The following is a 26,734-nucleotide window of genomic DNA, read 5'->3' on the forward strand; positions in this document are numbered from 1 at the left end:
ATACTTTCAGTTAAATCAAATGCGGTAGGTGAGGACAGTATCAGTTTAAAGTTTATAAAGTTAATTATGCCCTATATTATTGGCCCATTTACTCACATATAAAATTTTTCATTGACAACTTCAAGGTTCCCTGACATTTGGAAAGTAGCTAATATAACACCTGTTGCTAAAAAATATAATGCAACTCAACCGTGTGATTTTCGACCAATCAGCATTTTACCGGCATTATCAAAGGTTTTTGAAAGATTAATTTTAAATCAAATGAGAGGGTATGTATCAGAGAGCGGACTCCTATCTGTGTATCAGTCCGCTTATCGAAAGGGACATAGCTGTTCAACAGCCGTGTTGAAGGTGATGGAAGATATTAGACCATTCTTTGACCAAGGAGATCTTACTATTCTTACATTATTAGACTTTTCTAAGGCTTTTAATACTATTTGTCATAAGATTCTTTTGCAAAAACTTTACGCGTACTTTGGATTTAACCACGATGTAGTTGGATTGATTGCAAGCTATCTTACGAACAGATGGCAAAAGGTTGTACTAAAAAATAGCTGCTCTGATTTGGTGCCAATTACAGCTGGGGTACCCCAAGGATCTATTATTGGTTCCATTTTATTTAGTCTATACATAAACGACATTGTTAAGTGCTGTAAAAATGTTTCTATTCATCTTTACGCTGATGATGCACAAATATATCTATCCGCACCGCTGGGGCTTAGAGAGGATTTGGTGTTCAGAATAAACGAAGATCTGGAATCAATTTATTTATGGTCGAACCTTCATGCGTCCAAGACACAAGCTATTGCCCTATCTCATTGTTCATATAGCATGGATGATGTTTCTCCTCTTAGACTGAACGGCACAACTATCAAATATGAGAATTCTGTTAAAACCCTAGGCTTTAGGTTGAATACCTCCCTCTCATGTGTTGATAATATAAATGCAACAATTTCTAAGTCGTATTCTGTATTAAGACAGCTTTGGAGAACCGCAGCTTATATCCCTCTGGATATTAAGCTAAAACTTGATAAGACTCTATTTGTGCCCATAATCTCATATCAAGAACTAGTATATGGGTGCCTTGATAAGGGTTCCATGAATAAATTACAATTACTAATAAACAATGCAGCTAGATATGTACACCTAAAAAGAAAATATGACCATATATCCGAACTATCCGTACAAATTCTTGATTGCAGTTTATCAAAATTTTTTGAACGCCGTTTATTGTTATTTATACATAAGCTAATCCATACCCATTATCCGAGTTATCTCTTCTCAAAATTAACTTTTGCACACTCAACTAGAACATGCAATCTTGTAGCACCACACTTTAAATATTCGGCTACCTCAAGAAAGTTTTTCGTTAGAGCCATTCAGTTGTGGAACTCACTGCCTAACAAATTAAAAATGGTAGCAAATCCACGGCAATTCAAACTGGCTATTCAATCCCAATATTAAATTTAACAGGGTGTTTCACAATTGTGATTATCAGATACTATCGAATGCTACTTTTATACCATTATTATTCAAAACTCTAAATATGATATCACTGAAGTTCTGCATGTATACCTAAAAATATTGAATACACCCTTTCTTTCTTTCTTTCCTTCTTTCTCTATGTTTTCCTTTATTCCTTTTATGTTTATTGGCCTATTGATCTATGTATCTTGAAATTTATAGTAAAGTTCAAATAACTTGTATATTTAAGTCATTTATCCCTAATCCTTAATCTTAAGAAAGTATTGTATCAAATGAAATGTGGCACGTTAAAAGACTTTAATAATAGTAATAATAATAATAATAATAATATAGCATATATTGTTGTCTGAAAAAATCATAGGGATCGGTGGTATATATAGTATATATATGGTGGTATATGGTGGTATGTATGGTATATACACAAACAACGATGCGTAATATTATATTGAAGCTTAATTAACAGGTACAAGCGGTAGACCGGGGACCAATTAAATATTACCTTGGTATCGAAGTTGAGCGTTCAGGTCTTACCGGTGATATTCGTATTCATTAAAACCGATAAGTAGGCGAATTGTTAAAGCGTTGGAATATGAGCGATTGTAAAGGAGCATCAACTCCGTATTGTAGTGGAATAGTTTTAGCAAAATGCGAGTCAATATAAATCTTTGGTTGGCGCGTTAACTTATTTGGCAACTATATCGAGACCCGACATTGCTTATAGTGTGTCTATGTTAGCACCGTTTCATAGTCACTCACACAGTGAACATTATCAAGCTGCAAAGCGTGTGCTTAGATACCTGAGGGCCAAACCAACTTATAAATCAGATGCAGAAAATCTCGCTTGTTTTACGGATGCTGACTGGGCTGCAGATTCGACAGATAGGTAATCTCACAGTGGCTACGCATTATTTCTTGGTGATGGATTAATCGAATCGGAGTCTAAAAAACAGCCAATAGTGTCCCTAACTACCATGGAATCTGAATATATAGCAATGTGCCAGGCAGAAAAGAAGTTTCATTCCATCGTAGCCTATTATGCGAAATGAATTTCAATGATTGTGTGGGAAATGCAACTCCTTTATTTTGCGACAACCAAAGCGCACAATTTGCTGTTAAGAACCATGTAACCACAAAGCGTAGTAAACATATAGATATAACATACCATTATATTAGAGAGCTTTATAAGAAAAATCAAATTATTATTAAATATGTTTTTCTGCTAAAAATGCTGCCGATGTATTTACAAAATACTTATCATTAGAGAAACATAACATATCATGTTAACTAGTAAAGAAAAACGAACGTCTTCTCTGATTCACGCCTCTCCGTATAATAATTTTATTTGCAAAATCTCCAGTACATAGTTGTCCACATATATATATATATGTATGTGCGTATATACATAGGTTCATATAGGATACATCTAAGGTTATTGTTTTATAAAAAGTACATAAGTGCAGTTTGAGAAGTAGCAAATAGTAGCACAAAGGAAAACAAGCAAGAATGCCAAGGGCTGATAGGGTTGCCGTGAGACTTCAAATAGTTAACATTCCGCCCACCTCGTCCGAAACTGGGACAAAATCATGTTAACACAGACCGCCCACCGTCTGCTATACTATTTGCAATAGGTAAGATCGAGAGTTTGGTGATTGGTCGTTTAAGGGTGGTTGATTTTGTTTTGACAGTAGCGACTCGAGCGATGCCGTCTGACCCCGGATGGATATCCACTATTCTACCCAACGGCCATTGCGTAGGTGGCAACCGTTCATCTCGTATCAACACGAGTTGTCCGATGGCTATTTCCCTTTGTTGGTGCTGCCATTTGTTTCTCGCTTGAAGCCCTTGTAAATATTCGCTCGACCACCGTGCCCAGAAATCGTGGTACATTTGTGTTGTTTCCACCTGCTTACGTGAGTCATCTTGGCGTTGAGCGAACACGCCTCTGGGTTGCTGGTTAAGGCTCTGCCGATTAAAAAGTGGCCCGGAGTCAACGCCGTGAGATCGTTGGGATCGTCGGTTATGGCAGTTAATGGCCGCGAATTCAAACAGGCCTCGATTTGTTTTAAGACTGTGTAAAACTCCTCAAATGTCAATGTAGTGGTCCCAACTACTCGCTTCAGATGCACCTTCATGCTTTTCACCGCCGCCTCCCAAAGCCCCCCAAAGTTTGGAGCAGCAGGTGGTATAAAGTGCCAGTTAATTTCGCGACGCGATGTGTATGATGCAGCTGCTCTAAATTGTGCTTGCAGAGCCTTTCATTCGCTGACCAAAAGGGTGTTTGCGCCTATGAAGGTGGTACCATTATCGCTGTACATGTCGGTTCAGAGTCCCCTCGTAGCAATGAATCGGTTCAGCGCAGCGATAAATGCTTCGGTTGTCATGTCGCTGACAAGCTCTAGATGGCAGGCCTTTGTTGCTAGACAGACCAGTACGACTACATATCCTTTGTATGCGCGATGCCCTCTCCCCTTGGCAGTACGGATATGAAATGGACCTGCGTAATCCACACCGGTGTGCCTAAATGGTACGGAAATATTGCATCTAGGAGCGGGTAATTGGCCCATCAGCTGCGTCTGTGGTTTACAGGACTGTCGGAAACAAGGCAGGCAATTCCTGATTATACCTTTGACTGCATCGCTCCCGTTTATCACCCAGAATCGTCGTCTGATGTGACTCAGTGTCGCTTGCGTTCCAGCGTGGAGTAATTGTTTGTGTGCATGTTTAATGAGTAAAACAGTTAAGCTGCTGTTTTTTGGTAATATCATTGGGTGTCGCTCGTTTAATGATAAATCAGCGTTTTTGAGCCGCCCACCAACACGTAATATACCTTCTGAGTCCAGAAAGGGATCTAGGCTAACCAGTTTGCTCTTTTTCTCTATGCTCTTGCTTGCACGTAGCTGTCGCACTTCAATGGTATACTCTTCTTGCTGTACTCGTTTGATCCATGACTTCAGCGCGGCATAGCGTTCAGTCCATAGGCAGTATGGTGTTGTGGAGTGTGGCCACCCAAGAGTAATAGCAATGAAACGCTGACACCAGGCCGTTATAACAAGCACCTTATCAAGATCCGAATACCTTTCGAGAATGGACACATCAGCCGGTTGCGTGTTTAGCACTTTAACAGATTTAGTTTCTGGTAGTGTATTAGAAGTTCCTGGATGCAGTTGTGGCCATCCGTCTTCAGGTAAGCGTAGCCATGGTGGACCAGTCCACCAGAGTGTATGGTTTATTAGCTGATTCGGCGATATTCCCCTCGATGCGCAGTCAGCTGGATTGTCATCTATGCACACATATATCCACTGTTCATTAGACGTGATTTCATGGATTTGAGTTACCCTGTTGCACACAAACTCTTTCAAGTTGCCGGGATCGGATCTGATCCAGCCAAGTGCCGTGGTTGGGTCGGACCAAAGATATGTGGCGAATTTTTTAGTTTAAGTACTTCCTGAACCTTCGCGATAAACTTGGATGCCAGAAGGCAGCGCAGAGTTCAAGCCTTGGTATGGTCATCCTTTTAAGTGGTGCTACTTTAGTTTTAGCTATAAGCAGTGTTATGTGTATGCCAAGTTCCGAAACCACCTTTAAGTACACCACCGCGGCAAAGGCTTGTGTCGATGCATCTGCAAATGCATGGTATTCCAGCGCAGTGGCATTGCCAGATGTGTGTATCCAGCGTGGAATTCTTAGAGTGCGTAAGTTTGTTAGTTCTTTGCGAAGCGAATCCCATTCGCTTTGGATTAAAATAGGCAATTCCTCATCCCATTGATTCCAAGGGTCCAAAGATGTTGAAATAATATTTTCCCTTTGATAAGCACTGGAGACAGAAACCCCAGCGGATCAAATAACTTAGCGATATCCGAGAGGAATTCTCGTTTGGTGACCCGCCGATCGACAGGGTTGAGTTTTATGCTGTAAGTGAAGCTATCAGCGTGTGTCATCCAAACAATTCCTAGTGCCTTGGATTCAGTTTCCGTACCAAGCTCATGGGATCCCTTCTCCTCCAGATCGGTAGGGTCAATTTCATAAAGAACTCCAGGACAATTTGAGTTAAACTTACGAAGCTTGAATCCTCCAGCTAGCAAAAGTTGTTGTAATTCGCTCCTGAGTTGATTGACGCCAGCTATGGTTTCACCACCAGACAGAACGTCGTCGACATAGAATTCTTGTCGTAGAGTGTTGCAAGCGAGAGGGAACCTATGTTCTTCGTCTTTGGCGAGCGTCTGCAGCACTTTCATCGCAAGGAATGGCGCACAATTGGTGCCATAAGTAACCGTTAACAAGCGAAAGGTTGAAGCTGGCTCCCGGTCGTCAAATCTCCATAAAATGCGTTGCAGGTCAACGTCGTCGGCATGAACCTGTATTTGCCTGTACATTTTTTCAATATCCGCTGTGAATGCGATACGGTACCTTCGCCAGTTCAAAACAATAGAGGCGAGATCACCTTGTAATTTTGGACCGGTGTACAGACAATCGTTCAATGACAGTCCTGACTCACTGCGCTCGGATGCGTTAAACACTACGCGTAGCTTAGTTGTTGTGCTGGAGTCTTTTAGCACACTATGATGGGGGAGATAATTGACGCGCCCGGTTGTCGTACCATCCTTAGCGAGTTCCATATGACCAAGTGAATAATATTCGGACATAAAATCATGATACAACTTTCGCACTGTAGCATCACGATGCAAACGACGTTCCATCGTGTTCAAAAGGGATAGTGCAGCTCCTTGAGTTGATGCGAGTTCAGTGAGATGCGACTCATTTTTGACAGGAAGTCGTACCACATACCGACCTGTTGCAGTGCGTTGGGTGGTTGACTCAAAGATGGCAATGGAAAGTGTTTCATCTTTGGTGAGGGTTTGTTGAACCGTTACCTCTTCTTGCTCCCAGAACCGACGAATAAGCTCGTCAAGCTCTAAACTAGTGGAGTAACAATCATAAGCGGGTTTGAGGAAAGGACTGTCTTGTGTTGGCAATCTACCAAAGATGACCCATCCTAATTGTGTTTTTTGCGCGATTATGTTTGAGTTGGGACAATGCTTTATATCGTTAAGTATGATAGCAGCATAGTCACCTGCACTTAGAATTACGTCTATAGCTCCAGACTTATGGAAGTTAGGATCAGCAAGCTCAAGTTGGCAAAAGGTTGTGAATTGCTCGGGAGGTCTGCTGACGGATGGACATGGGTTTCCCACGCGTGGTAATACAAGCGCATGGCAACGCTTTTCAAATGTAGATGTAGTCGAGTGTAGCGTGAACTCAACCGAGCCAGTCGTTGTGGTCAATCTTTCGCCATTTGCACCATTTAATGTTATGCGCAGCGGCGACTTTAGTAACCTCAATTGGGTTACAGCGTGCTCGCTGATAAACGTTGCTTCGGCTCCGCTATCTAGCAAGGCACGGAGCACCATTGTGTGACCGCTGTCAGAACTTACTTCAATTAATGCTGTGCCGAGTAGCACTGAAGGAATATCATATGCAGTCGCCTTGGCGATTGATGCGTTGTGTGTAGATATCGGCCGTTGGTTTGAGTTAGCTGGCATAGAGCTGAACTGATTTGAAGAGGTATTCGTGTAATACTCATGTAGCATTGTGTGATGAGTCAAATTACACTTTTGGCAACGGCCGGTTGAAGGGCATTGTTGGCACTTATGATTCGGTCGTAAGCAGTTTGAGCATAGTTTCGACTGTTGTACTACCTTGTAGCGCTGTTGTGGCGTTTGGTTTCGAAAACTTGTACAGAAAAGGATGTAATGCTTGCCCGCACAGCAAGGACAGTTTGATGTGGTGGTGTGATACGTCTTCACACCCGGCTGTTTCGATTTCGGATCGTCCTTAGATGTTAGACTGTTTGGCTTAGAGTCCGAAAAACTTTGCATAACTTCTAATGATTTGGTTTGGTTTTCGATGAATTGGCAAAACTCCTCAAAAGTTGGGAGTGTTTTCTTGGCAGAAATAGATAGCTCCAAAGCACGCACCGAGGCACTGTCCAATTTGTGTACAACCGTGTAGATCAACCAATCGTCCCAATGTGCAATTGGACGCCCAAGTTGTTCCAATGCACGCAACGATGCAGTGACTTTGTCAATTAATGATCGCAAACTCGCAGCTGATTCCTTTCGAATTGGTGTCAGTGTCATTATTTCGGTGAGATGTGATAATGATCCGCTTGTTGTCAAACTTGCGTTCTAGGAGCTCCCAAGCTACAGCAAAGTTAGCGTCTGTTGTTGCGATATTATCCAATGAGGTTTTAGCTTCACCGGTGAGACTGTCCTTTAGGTACTGTAAGCGGTGCGTGTTGGATAGGTTTCGACTTTGGATAACAATTGATGTAAACAAATCCTTGACGGTGGGATTTTGATTGGTGGTAGTCTTTGACTTAACTGCACGTCAAGTGGCGTGGTTGTTGTCGCATTCTGTGACTCTGAAATGGTAGAAGAATTAGTAGCTGCCTCAATCATGTCGTTCAACTCTCCTAATGTTTCCGTGTAAATACGCTCGATTTCAGTGTAAGCATCCAAAATCGGTTGAGCCAGCTCACTGGTTGTGGCGTCTTCAGCAGCACTTGATACGTCATCGTACCCCTTTACATATTTTTCCCAGTATTGGCAAAGCAGCGAACGACGACCGATTAAGAAGCCTTTGGTTTGCTTGGTTTTGGCTGTTTTGCGTAAACTTGACATGAAATTCATGATTAAATTTGCAACACATGTTTGTTGCTTTATTAAAGTCTTCATTGTGCTATGTACCGCTTTGTGGACGTGCAAAAAATTACCAAAATACCGGCGTAGAGCTGAAATATTGCTTCAAGTTGAAGTATAAAAATATCCAGTTAGAATCACGTGATATTTCCACAGCATGTATCCGTTATGTGTAGAGCAGCAATTATCGCATTGTTGGAATGTACGTAGCTTGCGTAGAGCAAAACGTAGATACCTGCGAATAATCTGCGTATAATATACACAAGAATCGTTCGAAAGGCCTTTATTTTTTAAATTAATTATACGGCCGTGATTTTTTCCTATGACTTTTCAAAGGTCGCGGGCTTTTTTCCCGCAAGGGATGCCAAATGTTAACTAGGAAAGAAAAACGAACGTCTTCTCTGATTCACGCCTCTCCGTATAATAATTGTATTTGCAAAATCTCCAGTACATAGTTGTCCACATATATATATATGTATGTGCGTATATACATAGGTTCATATAGGATACAGCTAAGGTTATTGTTTTATAAAAAGTACATAAGTGCAGTTTGAGAAGTAGCAAATAGTAGCACAAAGGAAAACAACAAGCTGATAGGGTTGCCGTGAGACTTCAAATACTTAACATATCATGTAAATTGTTAAATTTAGAACTCAATCTTGAGTAAAAGCATTAGGGTAGAGACGGAATATTGTAGAATACTTTTAAATACAACCCTTATGCTCTTACTACATTCCTTTTGTACTAATTCTTGTAACTATTTTACATACATACAAAGATGTGCATGACATTATACCTTGTAATCATTTTCTTTATTCTCACTTGAATTGTACGGTCATCTTTTCTTTACACGGAACTGCGCATAAGTCTCACAGATAAGAAACCTTTCGTAATTGCTGCTCTATTTTAAGAGATAGAGGCTTCAAATTTCAACGAATGCTTACGTATATAGCATATATTGTTGTCTGATAAAATCATAGAGACCGGTGGTATATATAATATATATATGGTGGTATATATAGTATATATATATATTTTCGAAATTTCAGCCCAATTTTAACTGCTAGAAGCTTCAAATTTCATCAAATGCTTACGTATATAGCATATATTGTTGTTTGATAAAATCATAGAGGTCAGTGATATATATAGTATATATCTCATACAACCGATTGTTCAGATAAGAAACTTTTCGCAATTTCTTCCCCATTTTAACGTATATAGTATACATATATTGTTGTGTGAAAATTTCATAGAGATCGGTGGTATATATAGTATATATATGGTGGTATAGATAGTATATATATGTAGTATATATATATTTTTTTTTGCAATTTCAGCCCCATTTTAACAGCTAGAGGCATCAAATTTCACCAAATGCTTACGTGTATAGCATATATTGTTGTCTGAAAAAATCATAGAGATCGGTGGTATATATATTATACAAACATATAAACTGTAATTTTTCCCCTTTTTTGCGGCTAGAAGCTTCAAATTTCATCAAATACTTACGTTTGCGTTATATATTGTTGAAATACGTGATTCGTAGCCATAGTTTTTACATGCAGACCACAAAAAACGTGAAACTTTGCATCCTCACACAAAGTAGCTAACAATTTGTATACCTTTCATGAAAATGAAATGGTATATTAACTTTAATACGAATCTCAAAATTGTAAGTCCCTAAAGGAAAATAGATAGACCCACCTTAAAGTATACCGAAGTAATCAGGATGAAAAGCTGAGTTTATTTAGCAATGTCCGACTGTCCATATGTCCGTCTGTCCGTCTGTCTGTTTGTATGCAAACTAGTCCCTCAATTTTTGAGATATATTGATAAAATTTGGTGAGCGGGTGTATTTAGGTGTCCGATATGTCTATGTCGGAACCGGCCGGATCGGACCACTATAGTATATATCCTCCATACAACCGATTTTTCAGAAAAATAGGATTTTTGTCATATCTTCCTCAATTTATCAGATTGAAGCTTCAAACTTCATCATATACTTTCGTATTTTGCACATATTGTTGTCTGAGAAAATTGATGAGATATATATCCCCCACAACCGATTGTTCAGATAAGAAACTATCCGTAATTACTTCTGTATAATACGCAATGAACAATATTAACCTTTTCAATCAAGATTCCCAATTTGTAGTTGATCTGATGGGTAAAGTTCCAATTCACGGCATAGTTTGTACAATAAAGTTCCAACCCATTGGGACGCGGCATAGTTTGTACAATAAAGTTCCAACTCAGTGGGACGCGGCATAGTTTGTAAAATAAAATTCGAGCTGTTTAGGCCACAGGCCTAAATATATCTCCCCTCCCTCGTAACATAATTTTCTTCGTTTACTACCACATATGCATGCTTGTGATCACTAATACACACAGGCATGTGTGAGTGGTAGTACGCATGTATCTTAGAGTTTTACCGCTGTGAGCCCGCGGTATAGCAACTTTGTTGCCGGGAAACCCAACGAAGGAGCTGTATCTCGGGTTCATCGGCTCATGTCGCAAATAGGCTCGTCCTCTTTTAATCCAGCAGCCAGCAAAGGAACACGTAATCGCCCGTTCACGTAAGTTCAACCTTTCAAAATTATAATCACATATATATCATTTTCCACAACATTTGTTAAACCTTTTCTTAACACTTGTTGTATTTATATAAATAAAAGCACTTTGTGAATTCTTTTTATTAATACGAAATCCTTTTGGTGTTTTATTTTCTTCCTTTTTTTCGCCTTAACTATTATTTAACAAATACGTGGGTGCGCGCCGTTGCCACCACGCATTTGTTCATGGTCCTTCATTACCGATAAACTAAAGCGCAGAATTAATCTGCCATCCAAACACCTGCATGCCCAAGTTTCGGGCATCAATAATACAATGTCTGCACAAATAAAAGAAGCGTGCAACATACAACTGCGGTCACCAACCGACCCATTAATCGAGATCAATACGATCATGCTGGTTTTACCACAACTGACAGGGAATCTTCCAACTTGCCGAATAAATGCAATGACTAGGCAAGCATTCCCTGACTTAGTACTGGCTGACAAAAGATTCTTTGTCAATGAGCCAGTCGACTTAATTCTGGGCGGAGACATATACCCCCAAATTATGCTAGGCGGTATCAGGAAGGACGTGCTAAACACATTAATAGCACAGGAAACGGTGTTCGGCTGGATTTTGACAGGCCGGACAGATGCGGTTGATACAAATAAGACCCTAGTTTCATATTTCAATGAGATCACTTTAGATAAACAATTGGCGGCTTTTTGGGAGATAGAGGAAATTCCAAAGAAAAGGAGCATCAATAACGATGACACTTACTGCGAGGAGCTATACAAATCCACAACAGTTCGGAACAACGATGGCAAATACGTAGTCTCCTTACCCTTTAGGAAAGAGTTTAACTTAGGCCCCTCATTAAGAAGTGCGTACTCTCAATTCTATCGCAACGAGACACGACTTGCGAAAAACCCAGTCCTTCAAACGGAATACAATAGAGTTGTATCCGAATATGAAACTTTAGGGCACATGAAACAAATAGGCAATATTTCGCCAGACTCAAATGACTGTTACTTCCTACCTCACCATGCTGTTATAAAGGAGGGAAGTACAACGACAAAAGTCAGAGTCGTATTTAATGCATCTTGTCCTACCACTAATGGCAAAAGTCTAAATGATGCCTTATATCCAGGTCCGATTCTTCAATCCGACCTGACAGTTCTTATACTACGTTGGCGGCTGTTCAAATACGTATTTAACAGCGACATAGAGAAAATGTATCGCCAAATATGGGTCAATGAAGACCAAACAAAATATCAGCGAATCATATTTCGCAAATGCCCCAAAAACCCAATTAACATTTATGAATTGAAAACGGTAACCTTTGGGGTTAATTGTGCTCCGTATCTTGCGATTCGAACGCTGCACCAACTAGCTGATGACGTGGAGGCATCGCATCCAATGGCAGCAGATATACTGCGAAATTGCAAGTACGTTGATGACGTACTCGCCGGTGGACACAGCATCGAAATTGCAATCAAGGCAAGGGACGAAATATCATTGGCATTGCAATCGGCAGGTTTCCCATTGCGAAAATGGACGTCCAACTGCAAGAAAATCCTACAGGGTATACGAAGCAACACCTATTAAGCGAGGATTTTCTTGAGTTTGAAGACACCAGCATGGTAAAAGCACTCGGTATCAGGTGGAACGCCCATTTCGACTACTTTTACTTCACATCGAAACCCTTTGAAAATAACCACGCCGTAACAAAAAGGTCAATACTTTCTGCGATCGCAAAACTTTTCGACCCTCTTGGCTGGCTGGCACCAGTCGTAATTGTAGCCAAAATAATAATGCAAAATATTTGGTTGGAAGGGACAGGCTGGGATGAAGATGTGTCTGAAACTACTCTACATCGGTGGCAATCATTCATGACGGACTACGAAAAGATCAACGACATACGCATACCGCGATGGGTTCACTACACATTGAAGGACAATGTCGAAATACATGGATTCAGCGATGCCTCGGAAAAAGCATATGCCGCCACTGTTTTCCTGAGGGTACAAACAAAGGATCAAGTCTTCACCAACCTGTTGATGGCCAAAACGAGAGTAGCCCCGGTCAAAACCATATCATTGCCACGACTGGAACTCTGCGGCACAGTCCTACTTGCAGAAATTATAGAGTCGGCCATAGAAAATATGCAACTTTCAAACATTAAAGTAACCCTTTGGACAGATTCGACTATAGTACTGGCATGGATCCGAAAACCACCATATTCGTGGTCAACGTTTGTGGCACATCGAATAACGAAAATCATCGATAAAGTAGGAGACAAAGTATGGCGGCACGTAGACTCCGCGTCAAATCCTGCAGATTTGGCGAGCAGAGGCCTCTACGCTTCGGACCTAATCAACAATTCTTTGTGGTGGCAGGGACCTTCTTGGTTACAAGAAGACAACGAAAATTGGCCAACACAAGAAGAAGATTACAATACGAATATGGAGGAAAAGAGGGTGAAAGTTCATACAACTTTGGTGAAAAATAACTTTGATATTCTAGATAGGTTTTCCGATTTACCAAGGGCTTTGCGGGTTATATCCTATATTCTTCGGTTTTTCCAGAATACGCACCCAAAAACTAAAGCCTCCTTGAAAAGGGATTCTCATTCGATCGCTCCTGACGAAATAGAAAAAACAACGCGAAGATTGATAACAATATGCCAGAGGCAACATTATCAAGAAGAGTATGCAAACTTGAAGTCAGGAAATCTAATAAATGGGAAGAGTGAGATTCTACCCCTGAACCCATATATAGATGAAGAAGGCATCATTCGAACTGGGGGGCGGACTGGGGCATCGAAAGACATGTCCCACAATGAAAGTCATCCCATTATTCTTCCTTATACTTGCAGGTTATCCAGACTTATAGTCCAATCCTCTCATGAGACTACCCTGCATGGAGGGAACCAGCTGATGCTACGTCATATCCGCACTCAGAACTGGATCCCACGCGTTAAAGTCATGATAAGGTCAGTTATCCACAACTGTAAAGTCTGCACTATTTACAGGAAGCGGACACAAACGCAACTTATGGGGATCCTTCCGAAAGAGCGCACCACCTTTACTAGGGCCTTCACTAACACTGGGGTAGATTTCGCGGGACCATTCGATATAAAATCCTACCGAGGGAGGGGATGTCGAGTTTCAAAAGGATATGTTTGCCTGTTTGTCTGCTTTTCGACGAAAGCCATCCATCTCGAAGCGACAAACGACCTTAGTACCGGGTCCTTCCTAGCTGCCTTCGCCAGATTTGTATCCAGACGAGGCTGTCCGAAAAACGTTTACTCCGACAATGGTACTAACTTTGTCGGAGCTTCTCGATCTTTGCGATCCGAGTTTAAAGCATTTCTGCGTGAAGCAAGGGACGGAACAGTGAATAAATATAGCCACCACATTTTAGAATGGCATTTTATACCGCCAAGCGCCCCTCACTTGGGAGGTTTGTGGGAAGCGGGGGTAAAAAGTTTTAAGACCCATTTTAAAAAGATCGCGTCCGATCATAAATATACCTTTGAGGAGTTTACTACCCTCTTATGTCGAATTGAGGCCTGCCTCAACTCTAGGCCCCTCAGTCCCTCATCCAACGACCCTTCCGACCTGGAGCCGCTTACTCCAGGCCATTTTCTCGTAGGTGGGCATCTTTTAGCTCCACCTGAACTCGATTGCGGTGAAAACCCTGCTGCCATTGTAAACCGATGGCAAAAGATGAAAGCCCTTCATCAAACCTTTTGCAAAAGATGGAAATCGGAATATCCTACCGAAATCCAGAAAAGGTATAAATGGAAACATCCACAATCCAACCTAAAACCCGGGGACCTAGTCGTCATAAAAGAGGACAACCTGCAACCAAACGAGTGGAGAATGGGGAGAATCGTCAACACACATCCAGGTTCCGATAACCGTGTACGTGTTGTTGACGTCAATACAATTAAGGGACAAATTAGCAGACCAATCGCGAAACTGGTACTACTTCCGCCCAACGACAATGAAAATGAACTTTAAGAGTCCACACTCCTTTATACCAAATAACCCAGCTCTCGTTCACCCCGAACGAGGCCAACAAACAAATAACCCAGATCTCGTTCACCCCGAACGAGGCCAACAAACCAATAACCGAGCTCTCGTTCCCCAGACCGAGGCCAACAGAACCCTAACGCAGATTCACTATCTGCCACAGAATACAATTGAATCATTTTTTTCCTCATTATCATAAAAATCCAATCGCCTATTGCCAAATTCCTCAAACGGGTTTTTGGGTTTGCTATATCTCACACCTTGCACCCGCAACCGCTGGGGCTTAAATGCATAATAATTTTCTCTCAACCGTGATCACTTAAATGAGTATCCAAATGTATTATTTACATTTCTTTACAACAGTTAAATAAAATAAACTACGTATGTATACTGAGCCTTGTCCGTCCTGATGGCACGTTGTTTAAATTTTTCCCAAAATTATTAAATAAAAATTATAAAATTAAAAAAAAAAAAAAAATTGCTTCAAATAAATGTTTTCATACATTTAAAAAGCAATATGGGCAATCGCCGATTATTAAAATCATACAAGCAGACAAAATTGGTTAATTCATGGTAGTTCTATAAATAGAACGACAACAGCAACAAAACCAAAATTTCTTTGAAAACCGCCGTACTAAGCATAACTTTAACACATAATTGCATACGAAGTATGCAATGTGTAAAAGAATAAAATATGCAAAGAGGGCAATTGGGAAAACTTTTCAACAATTACGGCATGACGCGGCTGAATACGCGTGTAACACTTCAACCGTAGGAGTGCGGGTCCAAATCCCACACCCGGGACCAAAGGCTTCGACGAGTCCTGCTGTAGCACGGCAATCAATTTCATTATCACGTACAGCTGATAAGCCTCAAAACCTTTCCACCAAAGCAAACCCCCCGATACCACGAAATCTATTTCTTGTGACTCGTTCCCAACTAATTTCCACCCTTTGCCACCCTGTATTTATCAGCGTTAGCGAATTTCAAACAAACCAAGACTACCTTTCAACCTTTAAAAAAAAAAGGAAACAGCTAAGTAGTAGTGTAGTTTTTCAACACACTACGCGTACAAAAGCGAAGGACCTATAATCTTTGAAATTACAAAATAACGTTCGTTCTGCAGTACGTTTTGATATTTAATGTTGTGGATGACTGAGAAAGGGTATACTATGCATGTATTGAGTTGGTTAATTTTAATTTTAAGCGGAACACTAATCAAGCATTCAAATCTCAGTTGATTTTTTATGCAGTTGCTTTTTGTTGTATATTGTAATTAATTGAATATTTCATTTTGTTTTTGTGAAAATACTGTAGCCTGGAATCTTACATTTGGGTTCATTTAGAGAACCTCAAGTTGTTAAATAAATTTTTTCAACTTAAGTAATAACACTGTAGCTGAGCACGCTATGATTCTCGAGTTGAGCGAGCCACTGTTTCGAAACAACTCTTCAGATTTTAGAAGTATACCTTGTTATCAACATGAGCTCTAATGGTACTGAAGCCCGAATACTAGTTGGGTATATTCGATGCCATTTCGAACCAACGCAAATAACTAATAGATTCACTAGAGTTTAACCCTGCCAGATGGGCCGCTTTGGCTCAGCTTAAACTTCAGTCAAAGTGGAGTGAAAAACTGCAGAATATGTTTAAGCGTAGTTTAACTGACAGACGGAGTTGAACTTGTACTGAAAAACCGGGTCTAAGTGGGAAATATTTTGTAAAAGGAATATAAAAACTTACGTTAGAGCTGAGAAAAACCAACATGGCGATATTATTTTCAGCAAAGAAGTTGTAATAAGGTGCACAATAAAATATGACAGCCGCCCCATCGGAGGCTTTCGACCTTGCATTTTTTTTTTAATATTAAACAACTCTAGTTATTATTAAATTTTTCAGGCACCAATGTGCTAGTTTATAATAAGTATTTAAAATGTGTGTATACATTCTCACTTTTAAATTGAAATATCGCCATTAAGGCGGTTTTTCAGCTGGTTGATGGAATTTTTGCAAAAGCATCAACGATATTCTTGGGTGGCTTTTATACTGCAATTCGCAGGCTCGACAAGAATGATACACCGAAATAAAGTTCAAGTAATTGCATCAATTTATGTTTTGTGGGAAAAGCTGCTGCAATCATATTCGGTAACCAATTTGCCACTCGGGTGATAGTGTGAAGGCTAATTCATGACCGCGCCACACCCAAACACCGGGTATGGTACTATCATCATCCTCACCAAACACGCACACTGAAGCAAAGGCTTGCTTACGCATTTTATCGAGACGTTGAACCATACCAGTGATGAGATTGCACGCCATAAACACTTTTGTAAGCTCACTATTATATTTATATTCACCGAACCAGATAGAGCAATTTTCTGGATCGAATTTTTGCCAAAAGTAGGGAATGGAAAGAGATTCACCCTCGTTGGAGGATGAACGTTTGAAATCATCGAAATTGAATGTGCATATTGTGAGTGAATCGAAATGATTTACGTAGCTACGTGTCAAAGGATAAGCAACTATTGTATTCAACTGCACACTATAAATGCTAATAGTATAATCATTTAACGATTATGCTATCCATGGTGCAACCGTGTCGATTACATTCTTTTTCAATAACTGCTCAACTTTCTTTTCTTTATCCAAATCATGAAAAGTCATATTACCTTTACGTTTACTATAAATCACGTGCGGTTCTGCTTTTACTTGCGCCACCACTATTTCGGCCGCTTCCTAGAACACTGTGATGCAGGTCAAGCACTGTCGTGGCACTTGAGGAACTGGAGCTTGATGCACCACGGCTACGATCACGCGTTGGAGGATGTATAGCGGAAATTTGTAGTTGTGGTTGTTGTTCACGTTGCTCGCTTGTTGTTGATAATTGTAAAAGTTTGTACTTGTGAACGTGGTATTGGGGTCACCGTGACGTCACTCAGTTGGACTCCACCGCTTGTATGTCCATGATATCCATTTTGTCTGCGTTGAGGTGATACTCTTATTAGTTGCAAATACACGATAACAAGAATCTATAGGTGAAGACAATTCAACATAAATATTTTTTGTTTTTCTATAAAACCACGAATACTTGCCCGCAAAATGGTTATATGCGGAATAAGAAAACTGGACCCAATTGCGACCAATCCAGATATTCCATTTCAGCTTTTGTCATATGTGCGATCACAAGCTTATTGGTGACTTTGGCAGCCACCATACCAAATGCCAATATATACAGCGATGAATGTTCAGTGAAAATATTTTGTGGCGACTTTTGAGCGATTATTAGAGCGGGTAAAATAACCATTGTCAGTGGTATGCTAGGCGATAAAACGCTGGTACCAGCAACTGTGGAGCCATTCTTGCCAACACCGCCAGCAAAAATAACAGATAATATAAACCATAACGACCAAAGTCCACAAACTATGGTCATTAACGCTATGAGGTACCACATTTGAAAATTACCAAACATCCGCGTCTGCCAAACATCCGAACCAAAAACAGCTGATATAATATGTATGACGATAATCGTGAATTGCGTCTCTGTTACATCAATTTTACCAAAGCGCAGTGTACCAGAAACATATGTCTGCCAATGGGCGCAGTAGAAAAGCGCTATAGCACAAAAACACTGAAAGAATAACCAATTTGGTTAGTGTCCTAGCTGGCAGGATATGCACGCCAATAGCGCCACAAAAACGGTGGATATTGAATCGCAACCATGATCAAAAAGTTCACCCAAAGGTGATGAGTTATTTGTGCGACGCGCTTGTTTACCATCGATCGAATCCAAGCTCTGATGGACGAACAGACCGCAGGCACAAAGGAGTCTGGTCCAGCCAGAAGGCGCTGAACGGCCATCAGGACTGTACTATACTAATATTATTGTCGTTACTATGTTGATGATTAAATCAATGATCGTTATAAGATTCGGCGCTAGCCATAATGGCGTCATTGACACCAACTAATTCCACCATGGCTTTAGCCATGGATCCAAAAGGCTACCACTGCTGCAGGAATATTTGTGTTCAGACAGTTGTTTCATCTGTTGAGGGCTGAGTATACGTTCCTTGTATGTAATTGATGGCATGTTGATTGTGCACTTAAAATAATGGCGCCTATGCTGTGATGAGAAGTTCGATGCTTATTGTGCTAACAGCTGATGGTTAACCTTAGTTGTGGGTTGTTGTATTATTATTGCGGGCAGACGTTTTACAGCGTAAATGCTGCTTTAAACAATACACTTGAATTATTAGCATGAACACCGTAGTGTAGTAGATAAAAAAGAAATTAGAATATTCTCATGCACGATCAAGCGCGAATTTTTGTGTCAACTTATTTTCAGCCTTCCCTGGCACACACAAAATATAAATTCACGTGCTTGGCTTTTCGCAATAGTCAGCAAGTTTTAAATATAATTATTTTCCTAATTCAGCTCTACAACAGATTAAAAAAAAAAAAAAACTTTTCAGTTTCCTACGCATCCACACATACTTATTAGCACGCGTTTATGCTGCACAATTTCACGAAACCCTAGCAGTTTTTTTTTTGTGGTTTTATTACATTTTACCTTTTATTTTCACAAAGGTTTCGCGTTGACGTTGAAATTATGTTGCTCCTAGCGATTTGCATGAATTAAATTTCCGCACAGTTTTCATGAATTTTCACGTCGTGATCCGATGAAAATGGTTTTTTGTTCTTTGTGCAAAAGCAGGCCAATATCAAACAAAACCCAGGTCTTCGATATTTTAGCCGGAGTACGCTACGACCACACTACGGAAGCCGTTCTCACCGCGTGGGTTAAAGCAATTGCATTTTTGGTTTCATTCAGGAAATGGAAAAGCGTAGCAGATGTCAAAATCTCTACATTCTACATTTAATGTCCGACTGTCAATGATTATTGTAATACAAACGTTAGGCCTCATGCGCAAGCATCTCGCGCACTACACGTCATGCACTACACGCCGCACTACACGTCATTCACTCCACGCCACGCACTACACGTCAGGCATTGCATGCCGCACGACATATCGAGCACAACACGCCACACTTGTCGCGTATTACATATCTCGACCAATCATTCATTTGGTCGAGATTTAAAACACTTAATTCCACGGATCTCAACATTATCGGCAATAATCGTCAAAATAATGTTGAATGGTGGAAGTGCAACCTGTAATACCTTTTCAGCCAGGTTTCGAACCGTTCCGTGTGGTGGCAGGCCACTTGTTGTGAAAACAAAGTTCACCACAAATCAAAAATAAATTTCAGGACTACTTCGGTGACATCTACCGACATAAATCAAATTATAAAATGTACTAAAGGCGCTAAAGCGACAGCCACATCGCCTGGATGCGTGCTAAATCCATTCTTTCTTCCTTTCTTCGCGCGCATAAGTATTGACTTATGGCCTTTAATTTTTTATTTCAATTAAATTTTATTTCAATAAAATGTTTTTTTTTGGATAATATCTTAGAGATAATTTTTCTTTGTTTACGCCACCCAAACAACATTCCGCCAACCTCAATTTGGGCATGATCAATGATACCAATATTCTTTCAGATCATGACCCGTTACCAAACCTTATTGGCCAAGTCAGAGGGAGGCGCAAAGCGTTTCGACGTTGCTTGCCAGCTCTGCGGCAGGGATCATAGCCTTAGGATCTGTGCCGAATATCGAAAAAAATCCCCAGAAGAGAGGTTGCGGGCAGTACTTCTGCATAAGTACTGTCCAAACTGTCTGTCGCCTTTCCACCGCGTGGACAAATGTAACAGCAAGTATCGCTGCAAGAGGTGCCAAGAGAAGCACCACACCACGCTTCATTTAGATGAGCGTCGACCGGTAAGCGACGAGACGACCACAAACGGCGAAGACAACACGTCCGACGATGCGTTGTCGATCAACCTCTCGGGGCCGGCTAAATCCTGGGCTCAGCAGGTGGAGGAAGAGGAAATGGAGGAAGAGAGAGCGAAAATGGAGGAAGAGCGGACAAAAACGGAGACAAGACCGTCAACGGTAAATCATGGGATGCGCAGTTTCCGGCCGCTGTTACAGCATGAAAAAAGCGCGGCGAAAGCAAACAAACCTCGAAACCAACAAAATAATTGGCGGCACCGTGAGGTCGGATCCCATCGAAACTCAGATAAATCGTCCAAACTCGCAAGGCAGCAACGGCGAAAGAAATCGACGCCATACTCTCTTGAAGCCCAAAGTACAATGAAGCTAACGCGCGACACTCCGGAAGGCTTCCGGACAGGGCGGCTGCTCCAGGCCACACCATCGCCCATCATGCGGCCTTTCGTGCCCATTGCGCCGACGGCCATCGTACGAATCGAATCGCGTGGGCATTTACACCTGGTTCGGGCCATTATTGATCCCTGCGCCACTAGCACGATCGTCGATGCGGAGCTGGTACGCGACTTACAATTGGAGCGCCAAGGGCATGGACAATGCACCCTCATACTGCGCGGCAAATTCGGAGCGTCGACACGCATAACAACCCAAGCAGCCGTCGCCGAAAGCCATTTCCGTTTGAGTCCACCGTCCAATGTGGACCCCAAGATTGCCGCGCCCTTTGAGTTCATGAGGCTGGCTGATCCGCAATTCTACCGCTCATCACCGATACGGCTTACACTCGGCGCTGACATTTACGCCGAAATGATGGTGAGCGGTACACCGGCATCGACAGTTGGCGGTCTCCTAACCCAACCGACCGTGTTCGGGTTGGTGGTCTCGGGAGCCTGCCAAAAATAAATATCCGACTTTCACGCCTCACACATGCGCCATCTTATATATCTTTAAGTAAATATGCACGGAATTTAAAACCACGTACGTATATCTAATAACTTCTTTTCTTTTTCCACAGGAGAGCGAAACGTGAGGTCAACCATGTGGCGTGCAGTGCTTGCAGTCCGCATCTGCACTGCCTTCTTTCATTAGCGCCTTACTGGACGTACGATCACGTGGCATCCCTTTTTTTTTTAATGTTTTCTTTGTTGCTTACGGCAAGGGGGCCGGTATGTTTAGGCCACAGGCCTAAATATATCTCCCCTCCCTCGTAACATAATTTTCTTCGTTTACTACCACATATGCATGCTTGTGATCACTAATACACACAGGCATGTGTGAGTGGTAGTACGCATGTATCTTAGAGTTTTACCGCTGTGAGCCCGCGGTATAGCAACTTTGTTGCCGGGAAACCCAACGAAGGAGCTGTATCTCGGGTTCATCGGCTCATGTCGCAAAGAGGCTCGTCCTCTTTTAATCCAGCAGCCAGCAAAGGAACACGTAATCGCCCGTTCACGTAAGTTCAACCTTTCAAAATTATAATCACATATATATCATTTTCCACAACATTTGTTAAACCTTTTCTTAACACTTGTTGTATTTATATAAATAAAAGCACTTTGTAAATTCTTTTTATTAATACGAAATCCTTTTGGTGTTTTTGTTTTCTTCCTTTTTTTCGCCTTAACTATTATTTAACAAATACGTGGGTGCGCGCCGTTGCCACCACGCATTTGTTCACGAGCTCTGCAGCTCACTTCACACATCAGCATAATTTTCACTGGCGGAATATATATATTTTTCGAACTCTTAAAACTTAAAACTTATACCTTAATGTGTACAATAACCTACATACAATTATATTTCAATAAATATACATTTAAAGCTACGTAACGGTCTCTTATTTCAATTTCGAGGAAAGGTTCCGGAGTTGGGGAGCTGTATCACGACACATTTGTTCGGGTGAGTTATTCACACAAAAAGGGACTCAATACTACAAATTTTTTGGTGGCCCATGAGGAGAATCCTTTTCAACCATTTCTACCGTGAAATTATACAACTAGACAACAGTTATATGTCTGCTAACATCGCTGCTGCATAAAAATAATATCCGGCTTATTCATCATATCATACATATTTAAATTTCGGCACTCTGCAGTCAACAGTTGGTATAAGCGCAGATTTTTTCTTTGCATCGGATCGCTAACGTTATCCTCTCCAAACATCTAACATACATACATTTATTCAACGCTCAACATTGCATTCGATTCTCTTCACAGTAATCTTATTTATTTTGCATAGCGATTTACTTATAAACAATATAATATGGGGTATGTAGCATTAATCAAGCTAAAAGCAAATCGACTTACGACCCTTCAAAAAATTCTGGTCAACTTTAAGAAGGATTCTGCTCGCGAAAAACTGAGCCATGTTTTGAACAGCGATTAAACCGCATTAGTGCTTTGAATGAGGAGTTTTTTTCTCTAGTAAAACAGCAGCAAACAGATATGTTCCCCGCTGCACTGGATTGCGAGGAGACAAAGACTAGGAACCAGTCATCTGATTCTCAAGTGCGATTTGCTGCTCCTGCTCTGTGCCCACGTTTACCAGTACCCTCCTTTTTCTGGCAAGTTCACCGATTGGCCAAGCTTCCATGATTCATTCAATCGCCTAATTCATAATAACCTTGAATTAAATTATATTCAAAAATTTCATTATTTGAAGCAGGCGTTGGTAATTGGCCGTGATCTGGATATACATCAAATGCTTTTAACGGAAGCAAATTATTCCACGGCATGGGAGTTGTTAGTAAAACGTTATAATAATCCGCGTATAATATTTTCCCATCATATGAATACATTATACAATTTACCAGCTCTCGTTAAAGAAAAGGTAGACGACATAAAGACTTTGCCTAATGTGGCGAATGTGTTTGTCAATGAATTAAAACGGCTTAAGGTTCCAATAGGGGAATGTGATAATTGGATTGCACATTACCTAACAACCAAACTACCAATTGAAACACATTGCGCATGGGAGCGTCATCTAGGAAGCAAAATCGAGATTCCGACTTTTTCTGATCTACAAGACTTTTTAACCAATCGTCTCTTTACGATTAATGCAATCGAAAACCGCACTTTAACTTTTAAGCCCACACCCATAAGTCCATTGTCAAATGATAATAAGAATAATCATTTTCAGAAATCAAAATTATCTGCGCGTACAGTACATAAGGTAAAATCACACCACGCTGCCACTGAAGTCCATCAATATTCACAAGACCTTTTTGCTCTTTGTGGATAAGCACATATAATTCACCGTTTCCCATCCTTTCTATCCAAAGATTGCTTTGAAAGAAAGAACATAGCCGATAAAACTAAGCTGTGGAGCCTAACCCATCTGCTATTCATTTTTCCAAACAGGATCTTTTGAACACGGCTTTAGTTTCACTACAGAACGAAGCCACAAATTAATCCTCCACATTTTATGCTCCTATCGATCAAGGTTAATAATTATAAGGTATAATAATTTATTTCAATTTTTAAAATCATTTAATACTAATAAATATATTAAATAATTTAAATTAAATCTTAATTTATAAATTATTTAAAATTTAGTATTCTAATAATTAACCTCTCATATTTATTAATATAAATTATTATAGAAATGATTAATAATTTTAAAATTTTTTATAAAAATCAACTTCATAATAAAATATAAAATAAAAACGATTATTAATTCTAGAATCTAAAATATTTTTTCTAACAAAATAAAATTTATTTCAATTTTTAAAATTTATATTTATTATTAATAAATATAAACTTACTAAATTAAATAATTTAAATTAAATCTTAATTTATAAATTATTTAAAATTTATATTAACATTTAACTCCTCACATTTATAAAATATTTAATATTATAAAAATGATTAATAATTTAAAATTTTTAATAAAATAAATAATTAACAACTAACCCCTAATTAACTGTTAATTAATATTCAATAAAATAAAATTATCAAAAACTAATAAATATAAAATCTTTAATAAAATTAAATAATTTTTAATTATTAAACAAAATCAAAAATAATTAATAATTTAAAAATTTAATAAAAATCAATTTTATAATAAAAATTAAATAGAAATGATTAATAATTTAAATTAAATTATTTTTTTAACAAAATAAACTAATTTAATTTCAATTTTTAATATTATTATTTTATATTAATAGATAATTATATTTAATAATTAAAATTATATTTTTATTAATAAATTATTTTAAAATAAATATTTAAATGTAGTAATTATCCTCCCCAAAAATTTTTTCATAAATTCATTTTGTAATAAAAATGTAAATATTATGAAAATAATAATTTTAAAATTTTTAATAAACAAATAATTAATAATTAACCCCTAATTAATTATTAATTTATATTCAATAAAATAAAATCAAATTATCAAAAATAATCAATAAATATAGAATTTTTTATATTATAAAAATTTAATTATTAATAAATATTTAAATAAATAATTTTAAAAAATAATTAATAATTTAAAATTTTTAATAAATAATTAATAATTAACCCCTAATTAATTATTAAATAAAATTAAAAATAATCAATAATTATAAAATTTTTTATAAAAATCAATTTCATAATAAAATATTAAACAAAAATAATCAATAATTTTAAAATCTACAATTATTATATTTTAATAAAATAAAATAATTTAATTTAAATTTTTAATATTATTATTTAATATTAATAGATAATTATATTTAATAATTAAAATTATATTTTTATTAATAAATTATTTTAAAATAAATATTTAAATATAGTAATTATCCTCCCTAAAATTTTTCCATAAATTCATTTTGTAATAAAAATGAAAAAATTATGAAAATAACAATTTTAAAATTTTTAATAAAAAAAAATGATTAATAATTAAGCCCTAATTAATTATTAATATTCAATAAAATAAAATAAAATTATCAAAATAATCAATAAATAAAAAATTTTAAAATTATAAAAATTTAATTATTAATAAATATTTAAATAAATAATTTTTTAAAATAATTTATAATTTAAAATTTTCAATAAATGATTAATAATTAACCCCTAATTAATTATTAAATAAAATTAAAAATAATTAATAATTTAAAATTTTTAATAAAAATCAATTTCATAATAAAATATTAAATAAAAATAATCAATAATTTTAAAATTTTTTATTTATTTTTTATAAAATAAAATAATTTAATTTTCAATTTTTAAAATAAAATACTTAATATTAATAAATAATAAAATATAGTATATAAAATTTACATTTATTAAACAATAAAACTTAAATAAAATATAAAATTATAAATAATAAATTTTAAAATTATCAAATTTAACAATTTTAAAGACAAATAATTTAAAAATTTTTAATTTTTAACAAAATTTCAATTTTTACAATATTAAAAATTTTAAATTATTAATCATTTCTATAATTTTTTTTTTTTTTTATTGCAAAAAATTTCGAAATTTTTAAAAAAATTTTTAAAATTTTGTTATTGATTAATTTTCTTTATACCAATATAGACACTTTCCATTCAATTATTTTATATACATGACATTTTATTTAAAAATTATGTTTCACTCGTTATAATTTATATATATACTATAAAGATCAATAAATATTTATATGTATATAAATATTTAATATATTAATAGATGCATACTAATTTTGTCCAAAAACCCCTAAAATTTAAAAATATAGATTAGTATATTAAAATTTGATTATTAATATTATAATCTATTATTAGAAATTTTAATAAATCTAAATATTAAATATAAATAAACGATATACATCTATATATCTATATTAAAGTTGTGATTTTAACTCTCATACCTAACTATATTAGAATTTTTTATTACTTAAATAAAATTAAAATCAGTAATTTTTCAGACACTAATTTTAATTATTTAATATATTACAAATTTAAAATTGATTTATCATAAAAATTTCTAAATTATTAGTATAAAAAAAAAAAAAAAAACTCATTTATTTTATGATGAAATTTAATCTTTAATTTTAAAAAAGATAATTTTGCATTCTAAAAAGTACAATAGAAACCGTCTATTTTAAATTAATGAATTGCCTGAAAAAAGGGTTATCTTGATAGGATAAATAATG

General features: G+C 37.7%; 1 protein-coding gene and 1 pseudogene across 1 annotated transcript in view; one reads left to right on the forward strand and one right to left on the reverse strand.

Moving 5' to 3' along the window:
- Positions 1 to 26,734, forward strand: part of LOC137234831 (uncharacterized) — a 708,540-nt gene that overhangs the window by 146,256 nt on the left and 535,550 nt on the right. The gene's annotated exons all lie outside the window — the stretch shown is intronic.
- Positions 17,875 to 18,863, reverse strand: LOC137234251 (choline/ethanolaminephosphotransferase 1-like; annotated as a pseudogene).

The sequence above is a fragment of the Eurosta solidaginis genome, chromosome X (genome assembly GCF_040869045.1).
Source record: "Eurosta solidaginis isolate ZX-2024a chromosome X, ASM4086904v1, whole genome shotgun sequence".
In the NCBI taxonomy this organism is placed as follows: Eukaryota; Metazoa; Arthropoda; class Insecta; order Diptera; family Tephritidae; genus Eurosta; species Eurosta solidaginis.